The following is a 26,219-nucleotide window of genomic DNA, read 5'->3' as shown; positions in this document are numbered from 1 at the left end:
AGTCCTTCATCCCTGGTACCATTCTAGTAAATCTCTTCTACATTCTCTCTAAGGCCTTGACATCCTTCCTAAAATGTGGTGCCCAGAATTGAACACAATACTCCAGCTGAGGCCTAACCAGTATTTTACAAAGGTTTAGCATAACTTCCTTGCTTTTGTATTCTGTGCCTCTATTAATAAAGTCCAGGATCCCATATGCTTTTTTAAAAAGCCTTCTCAACTTGTCTTGCCACCTGCAAAGATTTGTGTACATACACCCCCAGGTCTCTCTGTTCCTGAACCCCCTTTACAATTGTACCATTTAGTTTATATTGCCTCTCCTCATTCTTCCGACCAAAATGTATTACTTCTCTGCTTTAAATTTTGTCTGCCATGTGCCTGCCCATTTCACCAGTCTGTCTATGGTCCTCCTGAAGTCTGTTACTATCCTTCTCATTGTTTACTACATTTCCAAGTTTTGTGTCATCTGGAAACTTTGAAATTATGCCCTGTAAACCCAAGTCCAGGTCATTAATATATATCAAAAAGATCAGTGGTCCTAATACCGACCTGGGTACTTTCCTCCAGACTGAAATACAACCATTCACCACAACTCTCTGCTTTTTGTCCCTTAGCCAATTTTGTATCCACGCTGTCACAGTCCCTTTAATCCCATGAGTTTTAATTTCATATAGTAATATCCCATGGCATATTTTGAGGCCCTACAGGTTCATTGCTTCCTTAGTTATATAAAGGGGTTTATATCAGCGCTGCAGCATGGGTGATGTGTTTTTAAATTACGTACTATCGAAACGGGCCAGTTCCGAACCCTTCCAGCATCAAAGCAATGGAATTCTAATGAGGCAAATAGATTTTCTTATTAGCACTGCAACTTACGTCACTATTAAAATGAATAGAATCATCCCTACAGTATGATGCAGCTGTGAAACTGCAGTGTTCCAAATCTGACATCTAACACTAGAGAATAGAGAGCAAACATATCATCACATGTACAAAAAGGGCAGGGAAACACCAAAAAAAATTATATTACAAGGCTAGTGGAAAGAGACTGTCATGGAGGTCTGCTGAGATTCAAAAGAGATTAATCCTGATCCACCAAGAAATATATTGTTAAATCACTATTTATTGATAAGTAAAGTTATGTATTACCTGCTCTTCCATTTCTACCTCACACTAATAAAGCAGACTTTTCTTCCTATTCTATTGTTATTTAGATGCAGGTTGCAGTATACATGGCCCTTGACTCTCAAATGACCTGCATTCATTTTCTCAGTGATATCCCCCACATAAAACACTTCCCAGAACATTATTATAAATTTGTTTTGATTGCAACTGTAATCCTGAGAGGCTGTCGCAGCATATTTAATAATTATGTTTCCATTGTTTTTAGAACGCACCACAAATAGGAAAATGTCTTTGTAGTTTTTATAATTTAATAGTGGAGAAATAAATATTTATACAAAATAAATTAGCGTCGTACAATGCCCTGGAAGTGTTAAGCTGAGATACATTAAGATGTATTGCGATTATTTAATAAGACATTTTCCATTTGCACCCGATGCATTTCAATTTATTCAAGACAAGCTGCACTTGTGCAAAGCCCCTGAATGGGGTCTGACATTAAATGCTACTTCACTGCAGTAAAGAAACAGATTTACCTGAAATGAAAGCAGGTATACCCTTGGAATAACATAGTCCGATCTAACCTGGGGTGTGCCTTTTAGTGGCACGAAACAAAGGAGATATGCACCAGGAATAAAATGATCTCCCCACCCCCCCCCCAACCCCGCCCAATAGAAAAATACAATAAGCAAAATACATGTAGAATTTATATGGAGAATAATAGAGGACTAGAAACGACTACAAAGCTGTCATTTCATTTGATGTGTGGCGGACACTGTGCTGTATTGCGTGATACCCCACTGATGTGTGACAACATCTACACTGAGGAATCATTAAAGTTTTCTTCCCATTCTTTTGCATTTAGATGAAAGTTGTACGATTCCTTCCAGCTGACCTTGATAGTGTGCTGCATGATCGGCCTTGGCTCTTCACCTAGTTTTTTGATGAGGTAACAGAGAGGGTTGATGAAGGCAATATGGTTGATGTGATATATATGGACTTCCAAAAGGCATTTGATAAAGTGCCTCTTAATAGGCTTGTCATCAAAATTGAAGTCCATGGAATAAAAGGGGCAGTGACAGCATGGAAACAAAATTGGCTAAGTGACAGGAAACAGAGAGTAGTGGTGAACGGTTATTTTTCAGACTGGAGGGAGGTGTACAGTGATGCTCCCCAGGGGTCGGTACTAGGACCTCTGCTTTTCTTGCTATATATTAATGACTTGGACTTGGGTGTACAGTGCACAATTTCAAAATTTGCAGATGACACAAAACTTGGAAGTGTAGTGAAAAGTGAGGATGATAGTGATAGACTTCAAGAGGATATAGACAGGCTGGTGGCAGATGAAATTTAATGCAGAAAAGTGACAAGTGATACATTGTGGTAGGAAGAACGAAGAGAGGCAATAGAAACTAAAGGGTACAATTCTAAAAGGGGTGCAGGAACAGAGAGATCTGGGGGTATATGTGCACAAATCTTTGAAGTTGGCAGGGCAGGTTGAGAAAGTGGTTAAAAAAGGATACGAGATCCTGGGCTTTATAAATAGATGTAAGGAATCTTACAACACCAGGTTATAGTCCAACAGTTTTATTTGAAAATCACAAGCTTTCGGAGGCTTTCTCCTTCGTCAGGTGACACTCATTTGTCCACCCCAGTCCATCACTGGCATCTCCACATCATTTATAAATAGAGGCATAGAGTATAAAAGCAAGGAAGTTATGATGAACCTTTATAAAACACTGGTTCGGCCACAACTGAAGTATTGTGTCCAGTTCTGGGCACCACACTTTAGGAAGCATGTGAAGGCGTTAGAGAGAGTGCAGAAGAGATTTACCAGAATGGTTCCAGGGATGAGGGATTTCAGTTACGTGGATAGACTGGAGAAGCTGGGGTTGTTCTCCTTAGAGCAGAGAAGGTTGAGAGGAGATTCGATAGATTTATTCAAAATCATGAAGGGTCTCGACAGAGTAGATAGAGAGAAACTGTTCCTATTGGCGGAAAGGTCAAGAACCAGAGGACATAGATTTAAGGTGATTGGCAAAAGAACCAAAGGTGACATGAGGAAAAACTTTTTTTTACACAGCGTGTGGTTAGGATCTGGAATGCACTGCCTGAGGGGGTGGTGGAGGCAGATTCAATCATGGCCTTCAAAAGGGAACTGCATAAGTACTTGAAAGGAGAAAATTTGCAGGGCTACGGGGATAGGGCGGAGGAGTGGGACTAGCTGGATTGCTCTTGCAGAGAGCCGGCATGGACTCGACGGGCTGAATGACCTCTTTCCATGCTATAACCTTTCTATGATTCTATAACTGGAAGTTTATTGAGCTTTTATTACTCTAACTCATTCATTTCGAAGATCTCAAAACCGGAACTTCTTACCTGCCTCAGTCTTTTAAAACCCAGGCTTAGTGTCATCTAGTTCTTGATTTACATAATCTTCTCTCCTGTTCTTTTGAGCCCTCTGCTGAAATAGCAGAGACTACCTTACAAGTTTGCCAAAACTCAAAACAGATCAATGCTAATCCACCCAAAATATGTATCAGTTAGACACTATTTATTTAGTTATGTATTATCTGCTGTACCATTTGCATCCCACACATTAATAAAACTGACTTTTCTTCCCATTCTTTTGCATTCAGATGAAAGTAGTATGATTCCTCCCAGCTGACCTTGATAATGTGCTGCATGATGGGCCTTGGTTCTTCACCTAGGTTTTTTAACAAAAGTGCCATAACATAAGAAAATGGCAATCGGAATCCTATAACCCATAATTCAACCCAGTAACTCTGAAAGCTTCGTGGACTGCGAGATGACTCCTAAACGGTGTCTGAAAGTCAGTTGGATCCCAAGATTGAATTACAGTCTGAGGTATAACAGGTGTAATTGGAATAGCTAACTTTATAGAAATGCTTTCTTGATGGCTTAGCGAGGTAAAAATATTACAAAATTCATCAAGGTTAGCCAGACCATAGACCTTCAGCAAATCGTTCACTGAGACAACTTAATAATTTATAGCCAATCTGCACAATACCTCTGACAGAAAGTAGAAAGAAGAAAAAGACGTATTTATATTAACGAAGGTTCACTAGATTGATTCCTAAGATGAGAGGGTTGTCCTGTGAGGAGAGATTGAATAGAATGGACCTTTACCTCTGCAGTTTAGAAGAATGAGAGGTGATCTCATTGAAACATATAAGATTCTGAGGGTGCTTGACAGGGTAGATGAGTGGCTGTTTCCCCTAGCTGGAGAGTCTAGAACTAGGGGGCATGGTCGCAGGATAAGGGGTCAGCCAGTTAAGACTGAGATGAGGGAGAATTTCTTCACTCAGAAGACTGTGAATCTTTGGAATTCTCTACCCTAGAGGGCTGTGGATGTTGAGTCGTTGAGTATGTTCAAGGCTGAGATCGATAGATTCTTGGACTCTAAGGGAAATCAAGGGATATGGGGATCGGGCAGGAAAGTGGGGTTGAGGTCAAAGATGAGCCACGATCTTATTGAATGGCGGAGCAGGCTTGAGGGACCATATGGCCTACTCCTTCTTCCATTTCTTATGTTCTTAGTGCCTTTCACAATCTCAGGACTTCCCAAAGTGCTTTACAGCCAATTAAGTACTTTTGAAGTGTAGTCACTGTTGTAATGCAGAAAGTGCACCTCCACAATACAAATGAAACCGTGTACATACCTCCTGAGACACAGAACACCAACGTGTGAGATGGGATTGCTCCTGCCTCTGGAGGTAAAATCCTGCGGCAGCGTCAAATTGCTGCCACTGCAGCCGCCATTTTGTTCTGGCCATATGCCAACTGCCCACACAGATACGCTTTCCATCAACATTGGAGGAAATCCACAGCCAGAAATGAGATGATACACGACTTATGAGCAACTGGGCATGCAGTATCTTGTGCATCGGCAGTTGCTTCAGTGATGCGGCTGATGCCGTGAATCCAACCCCCAATACAAATGGAGTGAATTCACAAGATCTGCATTCGTGGCGTGTTGTGGAACCAGAAGTAGCTCCAAAGGAATGAGATGTCCTACCGGTGATGGAGTCAGATTACTGATATGATACAGCAGCTTGCATAATGGTTGCTATATCATACTTGACGACCAGCACCCTGTTCAGCTGTAATCTGACGTGCCATCTGCACAGAGTGTAAATGTAATTAAGGATAATAATTGGGTTCATTAGCAGAAACACTGAAATGGGCTGTTAATGTGTGACAGCCAGCTGATAACTAATAACATTTGTGTAATCAGACCATGCCACTTGCAGAACAGTTTCAATCTGGTGTTACTTTTAACTCATTCTGTTGGATAGCTTGTGGGTGCATGAAGGCGCCACGCCATGGACAGCTGGGATGCAGAGTCACCCCTGCAACCTCCCACATGGTGAGCTTCGAGCTTCCAAATTCAGCTGGATCAACGAAATGCCTCCATACAAGAATGAAAAGGTGGGGGGAGGGAAACAAGGCAATTCACACAGTCTTCAGTACCTCCTAGCGATCAATTTAAAGTCACTTTATAATAAACAAGGATTGATAACTAGTAATGGTGAGAATCAGTTGGACTCTTGTAAATTGGAAAACAATACTTATGCCAAGATCATAGTTAATGGTGTTGATAGGGCAGTGGTACACCAGCATATTGGGGCTAAAAAAAAAATCACTTCCCACGTAATGATTTGTTTTGAAGAAGTTTTCCTTTATGAGTCATAATCAGAAGCCTGCATCTTTTATATTTAACCCCACTGATCATTGTTCACTCCTGATTCCTGCCAATTTCGAGGAAGGCAAAGTTGTAAGTATGCAAACATTCCTGGCTCTTGATCTTCATTAAATAACTTTTACCCTTGGACTACCAGCAGTTCTCTGGGCAATTCTATGTCTAGAAGTTTTGTTGGTGATATTGGCAGGAACATTTCATGTGTTCCAATCATATTGCTCTGTTAGTCTATTGCTGGCGTCAACCTGCTTATTTCAACAGTGAACAGAGAAATGCAGTACTGTTGTGATATTAAGGGATAAACACTAAATACAACAGTCATTTCTACACTCTACTGTTCATGAACTGATTATTTTTCATTTCAGCTTATGCACTGTCACTGAGGCAACCATGAATATTAAAGTAATAATAGGATGTGATGACTTGCTTTATTTTGCCGTGTTAACTATATACAAATAAAATAAACAGGAATCACCTCTAAGCAAAGTAGAATGTCCCTTTACTTTTGTTCAACCCATCTTCCCTTTCCTATATATTCTTTCTGTACTATTTCTATTTTAACTTTACTTTGATTTAATTGCCAACAAATATACCCTTTTTACTAAATTAAAAATATTTTTCTTACCTTATTTTCTAAGGCTCTTGGGTCTTTTATGGAGGTGGGAGCCACACTGGCAATATACCAAGGGGCCAGTTCTTCTGCCAGTTGACTGCCACAGCTCTGAAGATTGACAAATGCCAAACCAGGAAAGGCTGCTGCAAGGCAAATTCTCATCCACAGCACTGGCAGTCAGTTCATCATTCAGACGAGAGCAGTCATCTGTGGTACAGCAAGGTTTAACAAGTGACATTAAATATAGACGATAAAGGTCATGTGGACGAGAGATTCTTTTAATTGAAGTGACTTCTCTTCATCTCCTGTTCTTGCGCTGAACTGCAGTAACCTCAAGTCCAAAGATCCTCTATATTTGCACCCTGCGCTCTGAGAAATCATTCGGTGCATGTGCTGCCTGCTTTCTACCATTCATAACAGCCCGGGTGCTGAAATATTCCCGTCTGCATGGCATATACCGAGGCACAGCAGGGTATAGGATGATCCAAAGACTGGCAGTGGTACAGGCAGCTTGAAAGTAAAGTTGGGCTGCAAAAAATTGGCACTTGCAGACAGCTACACAGGGCTCCAGAAGAGGAGATAAGAAGCAGTGCCTGCAAAACTGTCTTTAATCTGCTGGTGTTGTTAAAACCTGATTGAATGGTGAGCCATAACATTAATGCTATACACGATTTCAACACTCATAATATGCAACAACTTCAGTTAATTGGACTTACCTTCCCCAGTAATGGACTAAATTAGTATTTTTATCACAGCAGCAGTAAACCTGTGTGTCAAGTCTATTTTGCATTGTGCAGAATTGGTTTAATACAACTCAAACTGCCTTTCTTGCCTGAAATGGCACATTCTGCTTGCAGTTGATGAACAGAACCATTACTGACACTTTAATTTTGCCCTAGTTTGTTGAGTTTGCCCATGACATGTGCTTCATCATGAAGGGTTTTTGATAGAATTCATAAGGAGAAACTGTTTCCAGAGGCAGGAGGGTCGGTAACCAGAGGACACAGATTTAAGATAAATGGCAAAAGAACCAGAGGCGAGATGAGGAGAAAACTGTTTATGCCATGAGTTGTTGTGATCTGGAATGCACTGCCTGAAAGGATGGTGGAAGGAGATTCAGTATTAAATTTCAAAAAGAAATTGGATAAATACTTGAAGGGGAAAAATTGCAAGGCTTTGGGGAAAGGACAAGGGAGTGGGACTAAATGGATAGCTCTTTCAAAGAGATGGCACAGGCATGATGGGCTGAATGGCCTCCTTCTGTGCTGTATCATTCCATGATTCTATGATCAAGTTGTCGATATCTGATAGATTCCCAAGACAAAATGACTAGATCTGGAAATCAAATTGCTCACTCTATAAGTGTCAGGTCAGACATCTCAGGATTTACTTACCTTTTCTGAAGGTTGTTCTTATCTGAATCCAAAAGAACAAGGAGACTGGTCTGGCATCTTATAGTTCAGGAACTTGCAGCTAAATGAATGAAATAGTAGCACCTTCTTACAGAAAAAGGGCCTGTTTCTATAGATAGAACAAAGTATGATGAACATGCTGTTGGTGTACCATATAGAAGTCTTAAACCTTTTCTGCAAAGGTGAGATATGATTTCAAATTTATCCTGCTTTTGGTTCTGGGACTATTATAATCCATTCTTACTTTACAATCCTTTTGAGGCTTATAGAAAACATTATGCACACAGATGGTAAACAGAATAAAGACAGACTTCTTACAGTAGGTTCCATTGCAATGGATAAAACCTACCCTATTCTAATATGGAAGATCCTTTCCACCATCTACAAGGCACAAGTCAGGAATGTGATGGAATACTCTCCACTTGCCTGAATGAGTGCAGCTCCAACAACACTCAAGAAGCTCGACACCATCCAGGACAAAGCAGCCCGCTTGATTGGCACACCATCCACCACCCTAAACATTCACTCCCTTCACCACCAGCGCACAGTGGCTGCAGTGTGTACCATCCACAGGATGCACTGCAGCAACTCGCCAAGGCTTCTTCGACAGCACCTTCCAAAGCAGTGACCTCTACCACCTAGAAGGACAGCAGGCACATGGGAACAACACCACCTGCACGTTCCCCTCCAAGTCACACACCATCCCGACTTGGAAATATATCGTCGTTCCTTCATCGTCACTGGGTCAAAATCCTGGAACTCCCTATCGAACAGCACTGTGGGAGAACCTTCACCACACGGACTGCAGCGGTTCAAGAAGGCGGCTCACCACCACCTTCTCAAGGGCAATTAAGGATGGACAATAAATGCCGGCCTCACCAGCGACGCCCACATTCCATGAACTAATAAATAAAAAGAAAAGGTCCGAATATTTGTGCATTGTTTGTCAATTTTAATTTTTCCACCGTTTTTCTGTAATTTATTTTACTTTAACATTTTTTCCTGTCTGTTTTAATTTTCTTAACCCTTCTCCATCCCTTTAAGAACATACAGAATAAACGGGTTGAGCCTGTACCAGTATTCAGCCCAGTAAGCCCCTTCCTCCACAGACAATGTATATCTACCCTATCGTGGACTCTACACCATCCATTTAATCTACAGAGGGCTATTTCTGCATAAAGTCCCCCCTGATCTTCACAGGTAATGAAACAGAGCTCTAGAATATTCATCCATCCTCACAGCCACACTTTTGAAGGCCTGCTGCCTTTGAAAGCACAGAGCAAATTATCCTTTATGTTCCTAGACAGGCAGAAACAGATCAGAGTGGGATTTGCACCCACCAGAATGGAGGACGCCTGACCTGGCTGTGAACCTTCCAGTCTTATTTAAAGAGCTATAATGTATTGGTGGTAGAATTTAAAGGGATGTGGTCACTGCATGGGCAAAAAAAAATGTCTGTTAAAAACCAGTGGTATATGGAGGCAGGAACATGACTTGTGGGCAAGTAGAGTGGTGCAGCACTCAAACACCCTGCATGATGCTTGGCAAAGTGGAGGTGCTGCTGTCTATAGTGTTTATGAGGATGGTTGCCCTGTTTGCTGCCTTCCCAAAAGACAGCAGTGCAGCATGTCTGGCAGGAGGTGACGACCAGGTTTGACGCTGTATGCATTATCTGAGAGACCTGGGAACAGATGCTGAAGAGGATGACATACATGTAGAAAACTGCCTCGGTAACACGAGCCCACAGCGCCATTTATCAGGTACATTACGCAAGTATGGATGCTGCAAAATATTGTCTGTGCAACTGTGGCCAACTAACTGCTAGCCTATGCCATGCTCTCACACAACCTTACAGTTTTTTTCCATTCAAAACCTTGGCACAACTCGCACCTTCAGAAGGAGTTCACACATGATGTTATTGCAACAAAACTTAGCTGCAAGTTTGTTTACTAACACACAAGATGGACTGCAGGTCGGGCAACCATCTTGTCATGGTGGGATTTGAACACATGGGGCTAGAATTTGGGCCGTGTAGAACCTACATGGCCTCCCGAAGAGCCTAGATAGCGTCTTGGCTCTACACGTATGTTTCCAGCGTGATGTGCACCGGACGCCATCTTGGTATAGGTATTAGGGCATACGCAAATACCGAACGCCGGCAGCATGTAAAGTAAGGAGAATATGGATCAAATCAGTGTGCAACGCTGATTTAAAGTGATAGACACCATTTTGGGACTTAACACTCAAGTCAGTCTTAACCATGACCATCTGAACATGTTTTAGAGTGCCTGGAGGACCCCTACCAGTGCTATTCAAAGGGACCATGCAGGATTTACAGGTTAGTGGCTGGATTATTGCTTCTGGCTGCTGATGCATTTGTAGCTGTTTTTGGAGATCTCCTGTACTTGAATACTAGGACGTGGGGACATGACTTAACATTTAGAGCTAAGACGTGCAGGAGTGAAGTTAGGGAACACTTCTACACGCAAAGGGTGGGAGACGTTTGGAACGCTCTTCTGCACATGGCAATTGATGCTAGCTCACTTGTGAATTTTAAATCTGAGATTGATAGATTTTTGTGAATCAAGGGAATTAAGTGCTATGGGGCTAAGGCGGATATATGGAGTTAGGTCACAGAACAACCATGATCTCAGTGAATGTCGGAACAGGCTCGAGAGGCTAAATGCCTCTGCTACTTGCTGCCTCCTGTTATGTGCCTCCTTCTCATGCAAGAAAGCAATACGTGTGTCTGGGTGATGTGCCTGTCATGGTTGAATAGCTGCCAGTGTGTGTGACCTGTGAGTTGTGGGTGTGTGCTTGCAACAGTGGTAATGTGTAAGGGTGAGAGGAAGCATCTGATTGGAAGAGTTGAGTACTGATGGAAAGAGTTTGTTGGTATGTGGGTGATGGGGGGGTGTAGTGCATGGAGCAGTGGATGAGGCTAGTGGTGCATTTGGTAGGAGACGCCACTTGACAGTTGACCTCACTCACCTTGACCACTCGTGTCAAAGCATTGAAATTCTTCCTGCAGTATATCCATGTTCGTGGTGCTGTGCGCCTGGCGTTGACTTTGTCTCCCGTTGCCTCCCACTGACTTTTGGGCATATGTCTGGAGGGCCTCTTGCCTGCCCCCTCCCCCCTGCCCCGCCCCCGCGGATATAGGATGTCCCTCCTTCTGTCCACCTCTTGCACCAAGACCTCTAGTGCATCAGCAGAGAACCTTGGTGCATGCACTCTCGCAGGCCTGGTACCAACTCTGGCCAAATTTGCTGACGATACAAAGATAGGTGGAAAAGTAAGTTGTGAGAAGGATACAAAGTGTCTGCAAAGGGATATAGATAGGTTAAGCGAGTGGGCAAAAATTTGGCAGATGGAGTATAATGTAGGAAAATGTGAAGTCATCCATTTTGGTAGGAAGAATAAAAAAGCAAAATATTTTATAAATGGAGAAAGACTACAGATGCTACAGTACAGAGGGATTTGGGTGTCCTCGTACATGAAACACAAAAAGTTAGCATACAGGTGCAGCAGGTAATTGGGAAGGCAAATAGAATATTGGCCTTTATTTCAAGGGGGATGGAGTATAAAGCAGGGAAGTCTTGCTACAACTGTACAGGGTGCTGGTGACACCACATCTAGAGTACTGTGTACAGTTTTGGTCCCCTTATTTAAGGATTGGAGGAGTTTCAGAGAAGGTTCACTAGGTTGATTCCGGGTATGGAAGGGTTTTCTTATGAGGAAAGATTGAGCAGGTTGGGCCTATACTCACTGGAGTTTAGAAGAATGAGAGGAGATCTTATTGAAACATATAAGATTCTGAGGGGACTCGATAGGGTAAATCTGAGAGGATGTTTCCCCTCAGAGGGGAATCCAGGTCAAGGGGGCATAGTCTCAGAATAAGGGGTTGCCCATTTAAGACGGAGATGAGGAGAAATTTCTTCTATCAGAGGGTTGTGAACCTTGGAATTCTTTGCCACAAAGAGCGGTGGAGGCTGAGTCATTGAATATATTCAAGATGTGGAGATGCCGGTGATGGACTGGGGTTGACAATTGTAAACAATTTTACAACACCAAGTTATAGTCCAGCAATTTCAAATATATTCAAGGCTGAGTTAGACAAATTTTTGATCAGCAAGGGAGTCAAAGGATATGGGAAACAGGCAGGAAAGTGGAGTTGAGGCCAGAATCAGATTAGCCATGATCTCATTGAATGGTGGAGCAGGCTCGAAGGGCCAAATGGCCTACTCCTGCTCCTATCTCTTATGTTCTTATTTCTCAACTCAGATCGGCAGATTGGTGAGGTCTGGCATGCAGATTGGAGGATGTAGGATTTAGTAGTGCGCAACCATTATTCAATGTTTTAACATAACTCATCAGATGTAAACATAGGGATGGGACCTGCATCTGTGTTTTACGTGTCCAATGTCTGATCTCTGTTCAGCCTCCATGCAGACAGCAAACTGTATTTTCAGCAAATAACAAGTACCGGCTACTTTTGAGAGATTTCAAAAGACATCCTCCCTTTAAGAGATTGGGGCTCCCCCTGCTGGTGGGAAGTGTGGATTTACTTGAATGGTCGTGTAAGGCGAAGTTTTCAAAGTTGCTTGAAGGTAAGTACTGAGGCTGGATGAATGTTTCGTCCTGCCTGCGCAGAGGCCATCAGGCGCAGATTAACAGTGGATTGCGCTACCCACGCCCAATAATAGGCCTGATCCAATTTTTTTTTTCCCCCCCTTGGGGGTCTCTGGATTGCTGGTCCAGTAAACCATTAAATTCCCGTACCCTTTGTGGACTAGCTCTATGCTTGATGGAATATCCAAATTCGAAGGGAATATGACTGGGGAAAAAAGCCTCTGCCCCTTTGAGAGTTCCTTTATTCACTTAACTTCTCCTCGTGCCCACTGCAGAAGGGCAAATTGAACACACAGTGGGAACTGTTGTAGAAGACAGCAAATCATTTGGTCAATTATTTACATAAATTTAAAGGCTGGTTTAAATATTTAAATTAAGCTCTTGCACAAAATGTGAGAACGCAATCTATGTGGACATTAAAATTGCAGATAATTGCAGCTCATAGGATTGCCCAGGGGATTGGGCCAGATCGTGTACCAGTCTTCACCTCCCCTCATACTGAGAATAATCTCACCAGCTGAAAAGTTTCCTCTCACCTTCCCTCCTCCCACCATTATATCTCATGTATTATTTGGTCATCTCAGTCTACCACCACCCAAGGTGTTTCACAGAGGCCTTTTATTATTACTAGCACTATACATTACATTTATCAAGATCCTCTTCAAAAGGAGTGAATAGTCCCAGCCTCAAATGGGAGTTTTTTGCAGCCTTTTCACCTCCTCTTCTTTTAATGGGATGAAAATCGGATGGATTCTTCAGAGGGAGGAGACCTGCTCTGCCAGATCACCACCCACGTGGTGAAGGTGAAAATTTACCCCCATCTCTGGAACATTTCTTTCTTTACAATTTATATTTTCCTCCTTAGTTTCTTGACCCTACTTCTCTTCATTCCTTTACCCTGTTCTTTCATTAGTACCCATTTTGTAATATAACATATATGCATCTGTAACTCCTTTTAGCCACTTTTCATTTGTGGTTTTCCCTGAATGATCTCTCTTTCTATCCTGGCTCCTGTTCTCCTCATGCTACAAATTTCCCAATATCTATTTGCTTCTCTCACATTCTTGGCATTGAAGTTAGATCCTATATCATCTGCGTTATCTCATGGACTCCATTATTTTAGCTCTGTATCTAATGTAATTGTATTAAAACAAGTGTCTTCTTTACTTAAAAGCACAGTATTGTTAGCAGCAGCCCAGCTTGTTTCTAATAGCAACAGCGTATAATGTCAAATATAGCACAAGCACATGGTCAGTCATTGGGTATGCTTGGAGATTAGCTAAAGAAATTGAATTTGCAGTAAGGTCCATCTTATAAAATGGTGCAATTCACTAACTGCTACTAAAATGTGCATTTGTGGAGGAGGAAGAATAAAATTCTAAAACATTCCGATTCAGACTTCTGCTATTGTCTGCTTCCTTTCAATAAACAGCAAAGCATTAAACGATTAAAAGTTTCAAGGTCCATTGCTCTCCTCTTCTGTGCCCTTGGTTGCCAAGGTTCTTCGATAGCATGTCCCAAATCCATGACCTCTACTACCTAGAAGGACAAGGGCAGCAGGCGCATGGGAACAACACCACCTCCAAGTCACACACCACCTTGACGTGGAAGTAGATCACTGTTCCTTCATCGTTGCTGGGTCAAAATCCTGGAAATCCCTACCTAACAGCACTGTGGGAACACTTTCACCACACGGACTGCAGCGGTTCAAGAAGGCGACTCACCACCACTTTCTCAAGGGCAATTGGGATGGGCAATAAATGCTGGACTTGCCAGCGATGCCCATATCCCAAGAATGCGTTAAAAAAACACACCTGGAACTGGTTAGACCCACAAAAAAAAAACTTTGCATGACCTGACTGGTCAATGGAAACAACAGGAAAAAAATAAACAAGCCATAGCACTAAAAATGTATTTTAATATTAGGTAGGCCCTTGGTTTTGTCCTAGACACTTTTAAAGAATGCTTCAATGAAGGCTTGCAAGGACTGAACTTGAGCCTTGTTCTTAGTAGTTGTCATTTCGAAAAGTTGAAAGTTCAGAGTTTCATTTGTTTACATTAAATTCAGAAATCATCCCCCCTAATTGAGATATTTGCAATCATTGCAGAATCTCTGACAATTTCTGCAGCACAAGGACCCCTGAAAATAATGCAAGATGAAATGAGAATCATCCTGCTACTTCACCAAAGGGACCATGAGCAGATAGTGATTATTGTAAGGATATTTTGCAGTTCTGAAGAATTTCCGCATTGTCCGAGGTGCCGACTATCGGATGTGAGATTAAATAGAGGCCTCATCTGTCTGTTCAGGCAGACATAAAAGATCTTGTGATACCATTCGAAGAAGAGAAGAGTTTTCCCAGTGTCCTTGCCAACAGTCATTCCTGAACCAACACCGGCAAAACATATTAACTGGTCATTTAACTTATTTACTGTTTTTGGGACCTTGCTGTGTGCAAATTGGCTGCATTTTTGCCGACAAAATGGCAGTAACTAAAGAAATTGGTATTAAAGTGCTTTGGGACACCATGAGGACATGAAAGTTGCTATATAAATGCAAATTCATTCTTTTTTATATATATCACGAGGAGCTCAGCCAACATTCACAGATGTGATTCTCCAGCCAGAGTTAGGGTTCAGGAGCAGGAGGCCTGATCGATTGTTCCCCTCGCTAGACCTGGGTTCTAATGCCAATTCTGGTGCTTCGGCTGTCACACTGGCTGAAAGCAGTTACCCAGGTATAGCGAGGATGGAAACTAGATCTGTGAGGCTCAACTCCATACTGCACAATAATACCTTTTCCACCTGAGTTTGGCTTAAGCACCAAAGGGAAATAACTTTCATCGACACACTGAGCAATATTTATGAGTGTCTCCTCAGGAGATTTACTGAGAAAATACATAAAATATATAAAATTACTTATTCAGTCAGTACTAGATTCAGTGCTGAAGTCAAGGGCAACTTCTAACACCTGTAAGAATGGAACAAGATTTCTTTAACAACAAAAAGAATCAGCCTAGACAGCAAGTGGGATAGTGCATTTCAAAAATCTTCAAAAGCAGTGAACTTGTTACTTGTGGCAGGAAGGCATGAACAAAGGACAGGAGAGAGGGATGGAAGGAAAGAAGAAAAAAAAGGAGCGAGGATAGGACGGGAAAGCTTGCATTTATATAGTTTCTTTCACAGCCTCAGAATGTTGCAAAGCACTTGACAGCAAAATAAATACTTTTAAAGTGTAGGCACTGTTTTGTGACATGACAGCCAATTTGCACAAAGCAAAATCCCACAAACAGCAATGAGATTAACAATTAATTAATCGCTTTTGGTGGTGTTGATTGAGGGATATTTGTTTACCAGGGCACTGGGAGAACTCCCCTCCTCATGGGATCTTTTATGTTCCCTTCAATAGGGAGATGGAGACTCAGTTTAATGTCTCCTCCAAAAGATGACATCCCTGATAATATTGCATGCCCTCAAGTAGTGCCCTGAAGTCTCAGCCGAGATTATGTGCTCAAGTCCTGGAGTGAAGATAGAATCCACGATCTCCAAATGAATTGCAACAGTCACAAGTCGGTTCCAACAGCATCTATATATCAAATTAAAGATTAATTCTACAAAAAGAATGATGATCTGGAGGGGGGAGTAAGGATGTGCATCTGACTTTGCTGTGGAGGTAAGAGTAATGCAACATTATACTTTGAGAGCAATATGTTCTTAGAGTGATCCTATGGAATTTTTAAACAATATACATGATAATTCCAGAGGTACAAATAAAGAGAAGGAAAAAAACCTGCAAATTCTGGAAACCTGAAATAAAAATAGAAAATAGTCAGATCAGTCAGCATCTGTAAAGAGAAAATACAGGTTAACATTTTGGGTGGGCTCTCTTTGTCAGAACACACTCAAAGAGTTAACTTGACCTTTCTCTTTGCAGATGCTGACTAATCTCCTGTGCATTTCCTGTTTTTGTTTTAATAATTCCACAAGGATATTTTTACCTAGAGGATTAGTTTGTGTATTCCGAGGCAACGCTGAATTTCTTTTTTGATTTGGTTAAATATTTGCAGTGTGTACCCCCTGAAGAGGAAAGGTGAAACTGCTGTTGTTGGAAGAAGAGAAGCCAAGGGATAAGGATATAATGATTATTCAGTTGAAATTAAATGCAATTAGAACTGTACGCCCAAAACCTCTCTGAATATTGGGTTTCTTTCTGAATATCCACGGTCACATTGAGATTTTCGCCCTTTCGGCATAGAAGGGATTTAGGATTAATTTATATCATTCTGCTGCTGTGAAATTAAAATTAATCCACTCCCAGCAATATATGCCATATTGGTTGTTGACTAGATCCATTAGCTGGCCTATTAGACAAAAGTAGTTAACAGAATTATGCAAGATTAGCTTGAGGAAATGGGAATCACCCAGCACCTCCTGGAGATATTCACACCTGAAATATTAGAATGATTTTATTCATTGAGCACAGCAGGAGGCCTAGCTAAACATATGATTCCTTGTTGGAGGTGGCAATTTTGATTAGCAATTTGACAAGGAAATCTGTTGTAAACTAAATAATGATGATGCCTTTGATGTAGAGAGAGCCCATGTGAGTTGCGCACATGCACCCAATGGACCAAAGATAATTTATTTATACAAAATGATATTTGATCCGTAAGACACCCAATGTAGTCTATCTGTTCATAGTGAAGTGTCAAACCAGTGACTTTCTGATTCCCAATTCACTCAAACCCATGAACAGAGGGAATCACTGAGTTTAATTAATCTTCAATGTTTAGTTAATTACATGATTAGTTGCTAGCTAACCTTGGCTGCATTTGCTTACATTACATAACACAGACTCATGCCTAAATATACTTACATTCACACAAAACAGGATTTATTTTTCTTTCTTCATCTCCTGGCATGCCATTGGCTTCTCTTCGCCCAACAACAGCAGTTTCACCTATCCTCTTCAGGCTTTTAGTAATTCACTTGACAAGATCAGTTCCCATGGCTTAGTTATCGTGCTTGGACCATAATGTCAGACATCCGGTGTCAGCTATCCTTCCATATCTTGTTTTTAACTATTGTTAAGGTCTCCTGGCTTGTTAGCAGCCCTTCATTATTCTTCAGAAATGTGTCATATCAGCACAACCTTTGCTCGCACTTTTAATCACATACAGATCTTCATATAAGTGACAGTTTGCTCTCTACATATCAGAATGTTGAACATTTTGTCTTTGTCAGCAATGTCCTTGTTACAATCGCATTGGAGCCGTTACATCAGCAATGTCCTTATTTTTCAGGCACATACTTTTCAATTGGCATAGGAATTTGACCTTTTCCCATATCGTTCAAGTTAGCATGGGAATTTACTTATATTTAGCATACAATAAATCCTCCACAGAGAACTGAAGGAGGGCCTGGGATTAAGCTTGTGTTTTTCTTTTCTTTCTCTCTTTATGTGGAGAAAAGGCAGTTTGCAGCAAATTAGCATTTCAAACTGTGAAGCAGAAGGAGCTCACTTTCTGTCCAGCCAGAGGAAGGTGTTGAGAAACTCTAGATTGAGGAACAAAGGTATGCAGCCTAGAACAGAAGAGGTTAGTACGGACTATTCAGTATTTAAAGTGAGATTAGCCCATTGAAAGGAGCAGAGTGGCCTACTTTGTTATTTTCAATGTAATGAGGGGCAATATGAAATGCTGTAGATTGTACTTTGCTGGAAGACTATGTTCAGTTAAGTATTTCATGTACAATAACCTAGATTGTTGATTTACAATTAGTTTCTTCTCACTAGAGTGCTTATCAGATCACCTTCTGAAACATAAGAGAATCACACATGGGGTCCTGCACATTGAAATCATAATGTATATACAAGAAGGAGTCTAATTGTTATGACTCCCAGGTTACGGCACTATGTAACTAAATCATGGGTGGTAAGGGTACACTCCAGGACATAGGGGTTGCATGGTCCACTTATGGAAGTGACCAGTGGCACTGAGCCTGAGAAAATATCTAATGCAGCCTGAAATTTGTAACACTCACATTATATCCCATTTGGGTTTGAGAATAATATGTCCTTTTTTAAAAAAAAATGGGATGCATGTGTAAAAACACAAAGCATTCCCACGTTTGCACACTGTCATTATGCATATCTTGCTGTAATAGTGGGTGGTAAGTGAAATCGGCAGTCACAATCTAATTTATTCAACATGATCTATTCAACAATACAATAGGAAGACAACAATTTTGAGTAACTACAGAAATAAGATGGAGATTTTCTTTCAAATCCCTGTAATGGCAGTTTTCATGTCTTAGATCCCATTTAGCAGAGTAAAAAAAACATGGAAGGAGAAAGGGCCATTTATTTTAACAATCCCACTCCTCCGTATCATGGATAATTTACCTTATCATTCACTCTATGCTATTTAAAGATAGTAGTTGTCAAATGTTAATATAAAATATTAGTTAGTTTTGTAAAGCTATATTATTTACATAGGAATTCATAGACTGATCATCAGCTTTTGTGATGAATATTTGTGATGAATATTGAAATTATATCCAATACAATTGGAATAGTTACAGTTTGCTGACACAAAATACATTTTTCTTTCTATATGAAGGATGTATTATAAAAAAAGGTGTGAGTGGGTTTGTTGCAAGTAATAGTGAGTCACTTCAGTCAAGGACGAGTTGAAATGAGACCTTCTCTTCTGCGGAGAAGGAAAGTAGTTTCGAGCACGAATGTAGAAAATACAAAGTAATCGTCATGGATCTGGTGACCTTCTCTGTGATTCATGCAACATTTCACACTGAATGCTATAAGCTTTTAAGAGAAGGAAAAAGGTGGACAATTCAAATGAATTACCAAGGAGAAACTAAGCAATTCCAAGAATAGCATTTTTGAGGCTTTTTCCATCATGATAGCCACTCTAACTCTGATTATTGATGCTGAACATAACAATTTCTATGATAACATTTGATTACATTGGGTCCATTTTCTTTAGGTTATTCTTTCTGCTAAAATATTAGCCAAGCAACTGGAAAATCACAAATTGGCACCAATACTTTGTTATAAACTTGAAGGGATTTCAGCCAATGGGGGTCAGAAATTGGTCTCCAGCATTAATGCAAAATGGGTGATACCGAATCAGCAGCCCGTTTTACACTGTCCCTGATTTTCTTTTCCGTTGACTTTAATTGAAAAGGAAATCAGGAGAGTTCTAAAACCAGTTGCCAATTTGCTATCGCCCGTTTTGCGCTATCACCAAAAAGCAATATCACCCCCAGTAACATCAATACCATGCCACCTATGTGCTAACATATGTGATACACATTTAGACGTGTCCCTGCATCAAGATAAGATTACATTTTGCATTTAAGATAAAAAATCCAAATTTCTTTAAACCTCTAAGGATTGTCTGGGTATCATATAGTACTACTCAACTTCGACTTTGAGGCAAGAGACCATGAGGTAAATTTTTGTTATTAATGCCTGGGCATTAAGCATTTCCTGGGTGGAGCGCAGGAAGGAAATCTGGTGGAGAGGATCAGACACTCCTTACAGAACCTGGAAGGGAAGGAAAATCCAGTGGGTTCTGCTGCCTTGGAGAGATCATAGTTGTGATGAATTTCTACTCAAACCAACCAGCTGGAAGACCTACATGTCCTCGGCATAGATCACCAATTTTTGTTCCGACAGCACAAATGTTTGTAACTTTAACGTCTCTGTATTTAAATCTTATTTGATTTTCCTTTGTTTCTCCTTTTTCATTTTTTTCCCCTTCCTTCATTTCTTGCTCTTTTTTAGTCTCTGCCGCCTTCTATTCTTCTCTTTCAGTTTGTATAATTTGGGCCGACTTACTCTTGCTATGCAGGGATCCTCCCATGTAGTCCGATGGTTTCTCTACTTCACTGCTATTTTAAAACAAGCAGCAATTTAATGAATTAGTTAATTATGCCAAGCTGGGTCAGATAATCCTGGGGGCAGGATTTGGCCCATAAGGTTTTCTGTTGTGGATTTCTGTCATAAGGACTTATATCTAATGCTGGTGACCCAGAATATTTAGGTGCTGGTCCTCTTCCAGGTGCAGTAGACAGTGATTGATTTCCATCAATCACAACAATTAGAAAATAACCACTGTGCGCTGGTTAATATTCCCTAAGAAAAATCTCTGTGGTTTTCTCTTCATAATCACAAATGTTTCACAAGATGTGGCCTCTCATTGAACTAACCTCGTTAAAAAAACTCTAAAATAAATATTTGTACCTCATATTTTCACTATTCCTTACTTGTACTGAACCAGAGATGTCACTCATTTACTTTCATTATATCCATATTTTACTGTCATTCTACAGACATGGCTCACATCTACATTTATATTATGTTAGTATTTTTGTCTCAATTTAATGCAAGCAACATCTGAAATACATTTTGAAATGTGTAGGAATTTTCAATTTGGGATTTTTGTGACTTCTATCATAGCTTCTGCCAACCTTTTGACCATGTCCAGACAAGCATTTTGTGTTAAGAGCAGATTCCATATAGATAGAGCTAAGAAATAGGAAGGGAAATGGTACAGTTAGCTTGTATGACAGGCCACTAAAGAGTCCAGGTGAGATACAAGGAGAGATTGGTAAACATGTCAGAAAAATATGCAAGAGCAACAAAGCAATTAAAAACTGCGTAAGTGTTCTGCTGTCCATGCATGGCACATGGAATCAGAATTCAAAGAGCCAATTTTGAAATGGTGGCAGGTTGGCAGCAGGGGGGGAAAGGTGTGTGTGGCAAACCCGCATAAACAAAACTTACCGTTTCCGAAACAATCGCATGGTGATTGCTGATGATTAATGTGCTCTCCGGGTTTCGCACCCTGCAGCCAGCCTGATTGACAGGCGTCAGGAGCTGCAACGCGGGTGGGGGGGTGGGAGAGAAAGCACGAGACGTCATCCAGCACTGGAACAGAAGATCAAGGGGACATCGGAGTAGGTTGATTTTGTGTTTTAACTGCTTTCTATGGTTTTTGATGAACTTTACTCTGTTTCTTTTTCCCTGATCCAGCCCTTCACTCCTGGTTTCACGAGACGTGAATCAGAAGCAGTGGGCAAGCCGCCCACCTGGTTAAAAATAGTTATAACCAAGTAATCTGTCACAGGTAAAGTGCCTTAAGTACTTCAATGATGTACATTTGGCTCTTTAACTGTCATCCCGACAGTTTTAATTGCCGGCGGGACTTCCGATTTCAGGACGCCCGCGCACACAGGTGCATCCTTGGGAAACTCGGAAGTCAACGGGTTGGAGCCGGCTTCAGAACCCGAACGGGATTTCCATGATTTTCGGAGCCCCCCCCGCCCCAATCGCATCTTCAATTTCCCCGTAAAATTGAGCCCAAAGAGTCCAAATTAAGGCAAACTAATGAATCCATTTGAATGGACAGATTTTTGGAATACATTAGGGGAGATTTTAAATCCCCCACCTAGCAGAAACGGAGTGATAGTGGAGTTAAAATTGAGGTGGTGGACTTAACACCCTATTTCCACTCCGCCCCCATTTTTCCTGAGGGCTGCCTGCCTGAATTAGGTGGGAGTTTCGTTAACCTGTGCAAATCAGGGTCCTCTGGGCCACACAGGAGTGTTGAAATTACTTTTGCAGGACCAGGAGGATCAAGAACAAGCAGGAGTGCTCGTCCAGGTTCCACAAGAATAATGTGGGGCACTGCCACCCCGGGCTCTCCCCTCCTCCCTACCGCGATCGAACCCCCCCACACACACCTATCTTCCTGCCTGCTGGATTTGCCACCAGGCCACCTGATATTGTGCCATCCCAGAGCAGGCAAGCAGCAGCAGGGTGCCCATTTTGTGCCCACAGCTTGCCAGAGGCATGGTAATGAGGCCCTGCAGGAGTCATTGCAAAGTTAGGCTGGTGGGCCCTGCTCTGCTGAGGGGGAGGAAGAGTAGTTAGTTTTGTCTGGAAGCTGACACTGCAGTCAGGCTTTTAAAAGAAAAGAGACCCAGAAACCAACAAGAGCAATATGGCTTTTGGGACAGGATTACACAGGCATTCAGGTGGAAGAAGGTTGAGAAGAGAGGAGACTGTAGGGAGAGAAGTCCTTCCGTTGGTTGAAGGACAGCATGCAGAGAAAGAGATTATTCTGTTTAAATAAGGCTGACAGTGCTGCATGTGCACTTGGAGACAGTCAACCATGCTGAGCTCTAGGAAGGTAACCAATATCAAAATTGTTGCTGTGCAGCGAACTGTTGCTCAGTAATCTTGGGGGAACGTAGGAACATGGGAATGCACTGGACCAGAACAGACTGTTGCCATCAATCTGAATGAAACTGTCAGCCTTCCAGAATGGTGCATCAATCGCTGCCTGAAAACAAGTGGATATGATATCAATGCCAATGCGATTTCCTCCTGTGGCCTTGAAAGACCGAGTGGTCAAAACAATTAGGGTTAGAAGTTATCATCAGATGAACACTTTTAACATGCTCATACCAAATTCTACTCACTGATAATTTAACAGAAACATTAAATATTTAAAATAAACATACGATAATATCGCCAACAGTGACTTCTACCTTTAGTGACTGCCACTACTTTCAAAGTCACAGGCTGGGCAGGAGTTATTGAAGATATCTGCAATGCTTGATCTAATAATCCACACACCTTTAATGTACCTACATTCCTGTTCTTTATTCTCTTCAAAAGTTGAACAATTGCTGTTGTGACAAGATTAAATAATATACTGCAATTTTTCCAGCACTGCCTTTACTCGATTTGTATTGAATCCTGGTCCAAAAAGTGATTAAATCTGCAGAGTCACTGATGATTTGTTGCCAATGGTAACTTCCATTAGGGCCAACCTGGCAATGGAAAGGAGATGATGCTGCTGCCTCTGGAGGCCATATCTGTGCCCCACCAAAAGAAGGCAGCTCCACCCACTGACAATGTAAACAATTGAACCTGCCATCATAAGCAGTCAACTGGCTGCACGTGCCAATGGTATAGGCTAGCAAAGTGGTTTTATGATCGATAGCCTGTACATACCTTCAGGATAAAATAGTCATGAAACGCAATTTAAAATCAAATGCATGTTTACTTTTTCAATCCAATTCTGGCTGCTGCTTAATATTGCAATAACTGCAGTCGCAGCAACCCCTAAGAATTAAATTGGCATTGCATACACTTCCTAAAATGGTTCTGCCATAATTTCAAAAGAGTTGTCCCCCAAAGCAACATTCTTTGTCCTCTTGTTTTCCTCGTCTACCTGCTGTCTTTTGTATCATCATTCAGCTTTCCTATGACAATACTCAGATTTACCTCTCTGCCATCTTTGTGCTGTCTGTCTATTTACCTGACTTTGAGTCCTGGATGAGCAAGAGCTTTCTTCAACTCAACATTGACAAGACTGAAGCCATCCTGTTTGGCTCCCACCAAAAGCTCCACACCTTAGCTCCCAACTCCATCCCTCTGCCTGGCAAGTTGAAAGTTAAAGCACGAACTTCACACAACATACATCTATTTGTATTAAGCACTGGACAATCATCATTTGGGACAGTTGGATATTTTACAACCAGCACTCTCAGTTTATAAAACACATACTACAATTTCATACTTTCAAAATTAGTTGTGCGCACACACACGCGCATTTTTTCTGAAACTAAGTGGACATTATTAAGTCTGGATCTTCTCAGCTGTCATAATTAAAATGTTGACTTTTCACACACTGTCAAGTGAATGATAAGTTTGATAAACAGTTTAAATAGTTGGTTGGCAGATACTGGCTGGAGGCTGTTACCTGGAAGGTATGATGTGGAGATGCCGGTGATGGACTGGGGTTGACAATTGTAAACAATTTTACAACACCAAGTTATAGTCCAGCAATTTTATTTGAAATTCACAAGCTTTCGGAGACTTCCTCCTTCCTCAGGTCCACGTTCACCTGAGGAAGGAGGAAGCCTCCGAAAGCTTGTGAATTTCAAATAAAATTGCTGGACTATAACTTGGTGTTGTAAAATTGTTTACAACCTGGAAGGTAAGTTTAATCTTTTCTCACTTACCTTATTGTAGAGGCAAGAGGAGCAGAAGTGCTCCTCCTGGCTCCACATTAAAACTATGGGCCGTTACTGGCCATCGTTTGCCCACCTCCCGATTGCCTCCTCCCCCTCTCTCCTAAGGCATCCGAGCCAACTGATCTTGCTGTCCCCCTGACGACTGGTGAGCTGCCTCTGTGGTCACGAATGGCGCCCGCTGCTCGCCGATATGATGCAAATGAGGCTGGCAGACCAATTTGTCGTGGGCCTGCTGCCAGCCTCATTAGGTGCGGGCAGAGTGCGCTGCACCGGGATCGAGGCCCCATTCGGGCACCTTCCAATTTCTAAGCTCTTGTTTTTATTCCAGATTTCCAATACTTGCAGATTTTTTCTTTTTAATCTCATCTTTTTTACACCCAGCAATGTACAATTGATACTTCCTGTTTCTAATGAATAAAGAGATGTCCGATACCTGTAGGTTGATTCTATTTGCTGGAAGGTCAAATTCTATTTCATTAAACAGACCTTCTTGAAGGCACAATCCTGCTATCTCAATTCTAATCTCTCTGATATATCAAGGCATTTACTATCAGCTGTTGGGAAAGGGCTCATCAAAACACATTTAAAGGGCGTGACAGCATTTGTTGGAGAAAGAGTGCATGTAGATAAAAAATTGAATGAGTTATAACCAAAGCCATTTTTGCCAGACTTCTCACTGTTGCAGGTGTGATTACCATACATCATGACAGCTGAACAGATGGAGCTAATTTGTCATAATGAAATGTAAAACACAAAGCTATGTATTACGTCTTTCTCCATGTAATTCATTTAGTTATCTGAATAACGAGGGTAAGGAAGGGAGAGAACATAACTGACACCATTCATTTTGTATTTCAGTCTTCATTTCACAACTAGCCAATTGTGAAACAACAACGTCAGTTAGAATCGTGAATTTACAGAGCAGCCATGACAAACACAAAAGAAAAGTTTTAATGTCACCTGTTCTAATGTCATCTATGTGTTTGCTCTAATCTAACTTAATGACCTTGACAAGGAATCCTTACCAAATTTTACCAGCAACACAATTATAAAAATATAGACTGTAAAACATATATTTTATATATAAAAAAATCATACATACATGTCTTGGCTCTAGATTTCTCCACATGTCACTGTTGAACAGCATGGCCTGGAGCTTCCTCCGCATTTGCCCGTAATCTGGGCGCAAACCAATTATGTGGATTAAAAGATCATGGAATTTTGGGCATAAGCGAGTTACACACATAACTACAATCGGCCCAAATCTCCTCAATCTATTATGTCTGTCCATCAAACCCTCCGTCCGAACAAATATCCGCCCACAAAACTGGCCAGGCCCCCAACGCTCAAATGTGAGTAACCTCCAATTGCGCTTGTTCAGGGGTCTCTCAACATTATGATCAGATTTTCAGGTGCTGAGTGTTCTTTTTTAAATTTAGCCTCACTGCTCTTTATTTTCTGTTTCTTTTAATGAATTTTTATGGCACAAGCATAAGTCACATTAAAAATTGAAAAGCTTCCCCGATTGCACGTTCTTACACATGCCCTGCTTGATACACATGAATGATGGTTCAATGGGTCGAAACTCAAATTTTAAGTTTCTGACGAAAGGTCTTCGACCTGAAACTTTAACTCTGTTTCTTTC

At 41.3% G+C, this 26,219-nt stretch overlaps 1 protein-coding gene across 4 annotated transcripts in view; it reads right to left on the bottom strand.

Annotated features, from left to right (window-relative positions):
* rap1gapa (RAP1 GTPase activating protein a) overlaps positions 1-26,219 on the bottom strand; it is a 477,305-nt gene that overhangs the window by 435,707 nt on the left and 15,379 nt on the right. For 2 of the 4 annotated variants that reach the window (XM_067970459.1, XM_067970460.1), the window contains exon 2: positions 6,471-6,665. The exons of the other annotated variants lie outside the window; for them this stretch is intronic. The gene's annotated coding sequence lies outside the window, so the exon portion shown is untranslated. The remainder of the gene's footprint in view (positions 1-6,470; positions 6,666-26,219) is intronic. 4 annotated transcript variants of the gene reach the window in all.

The sequence above is a fragment of the Heptranchias perlo genome, chromosome 32 (genome assembly GCF_035084215.1).
Source record: "Heptranchias perlo isolate sHepPer1 chromosome 32, sHepPer1.hap1, whole genome shotgun sequence".
NCBI lineage: Eukaryota > Metazoa > Chordata > Chondrichthyes > Hexanchiformes > Hexanchidae > Heptranchias > Heptranchias perlo.
The sequence above is the reverse complement of the archived record's forward strand: the minus strand, read 5'-3'. Positions and strand labels throughout refer to the sequence as shown.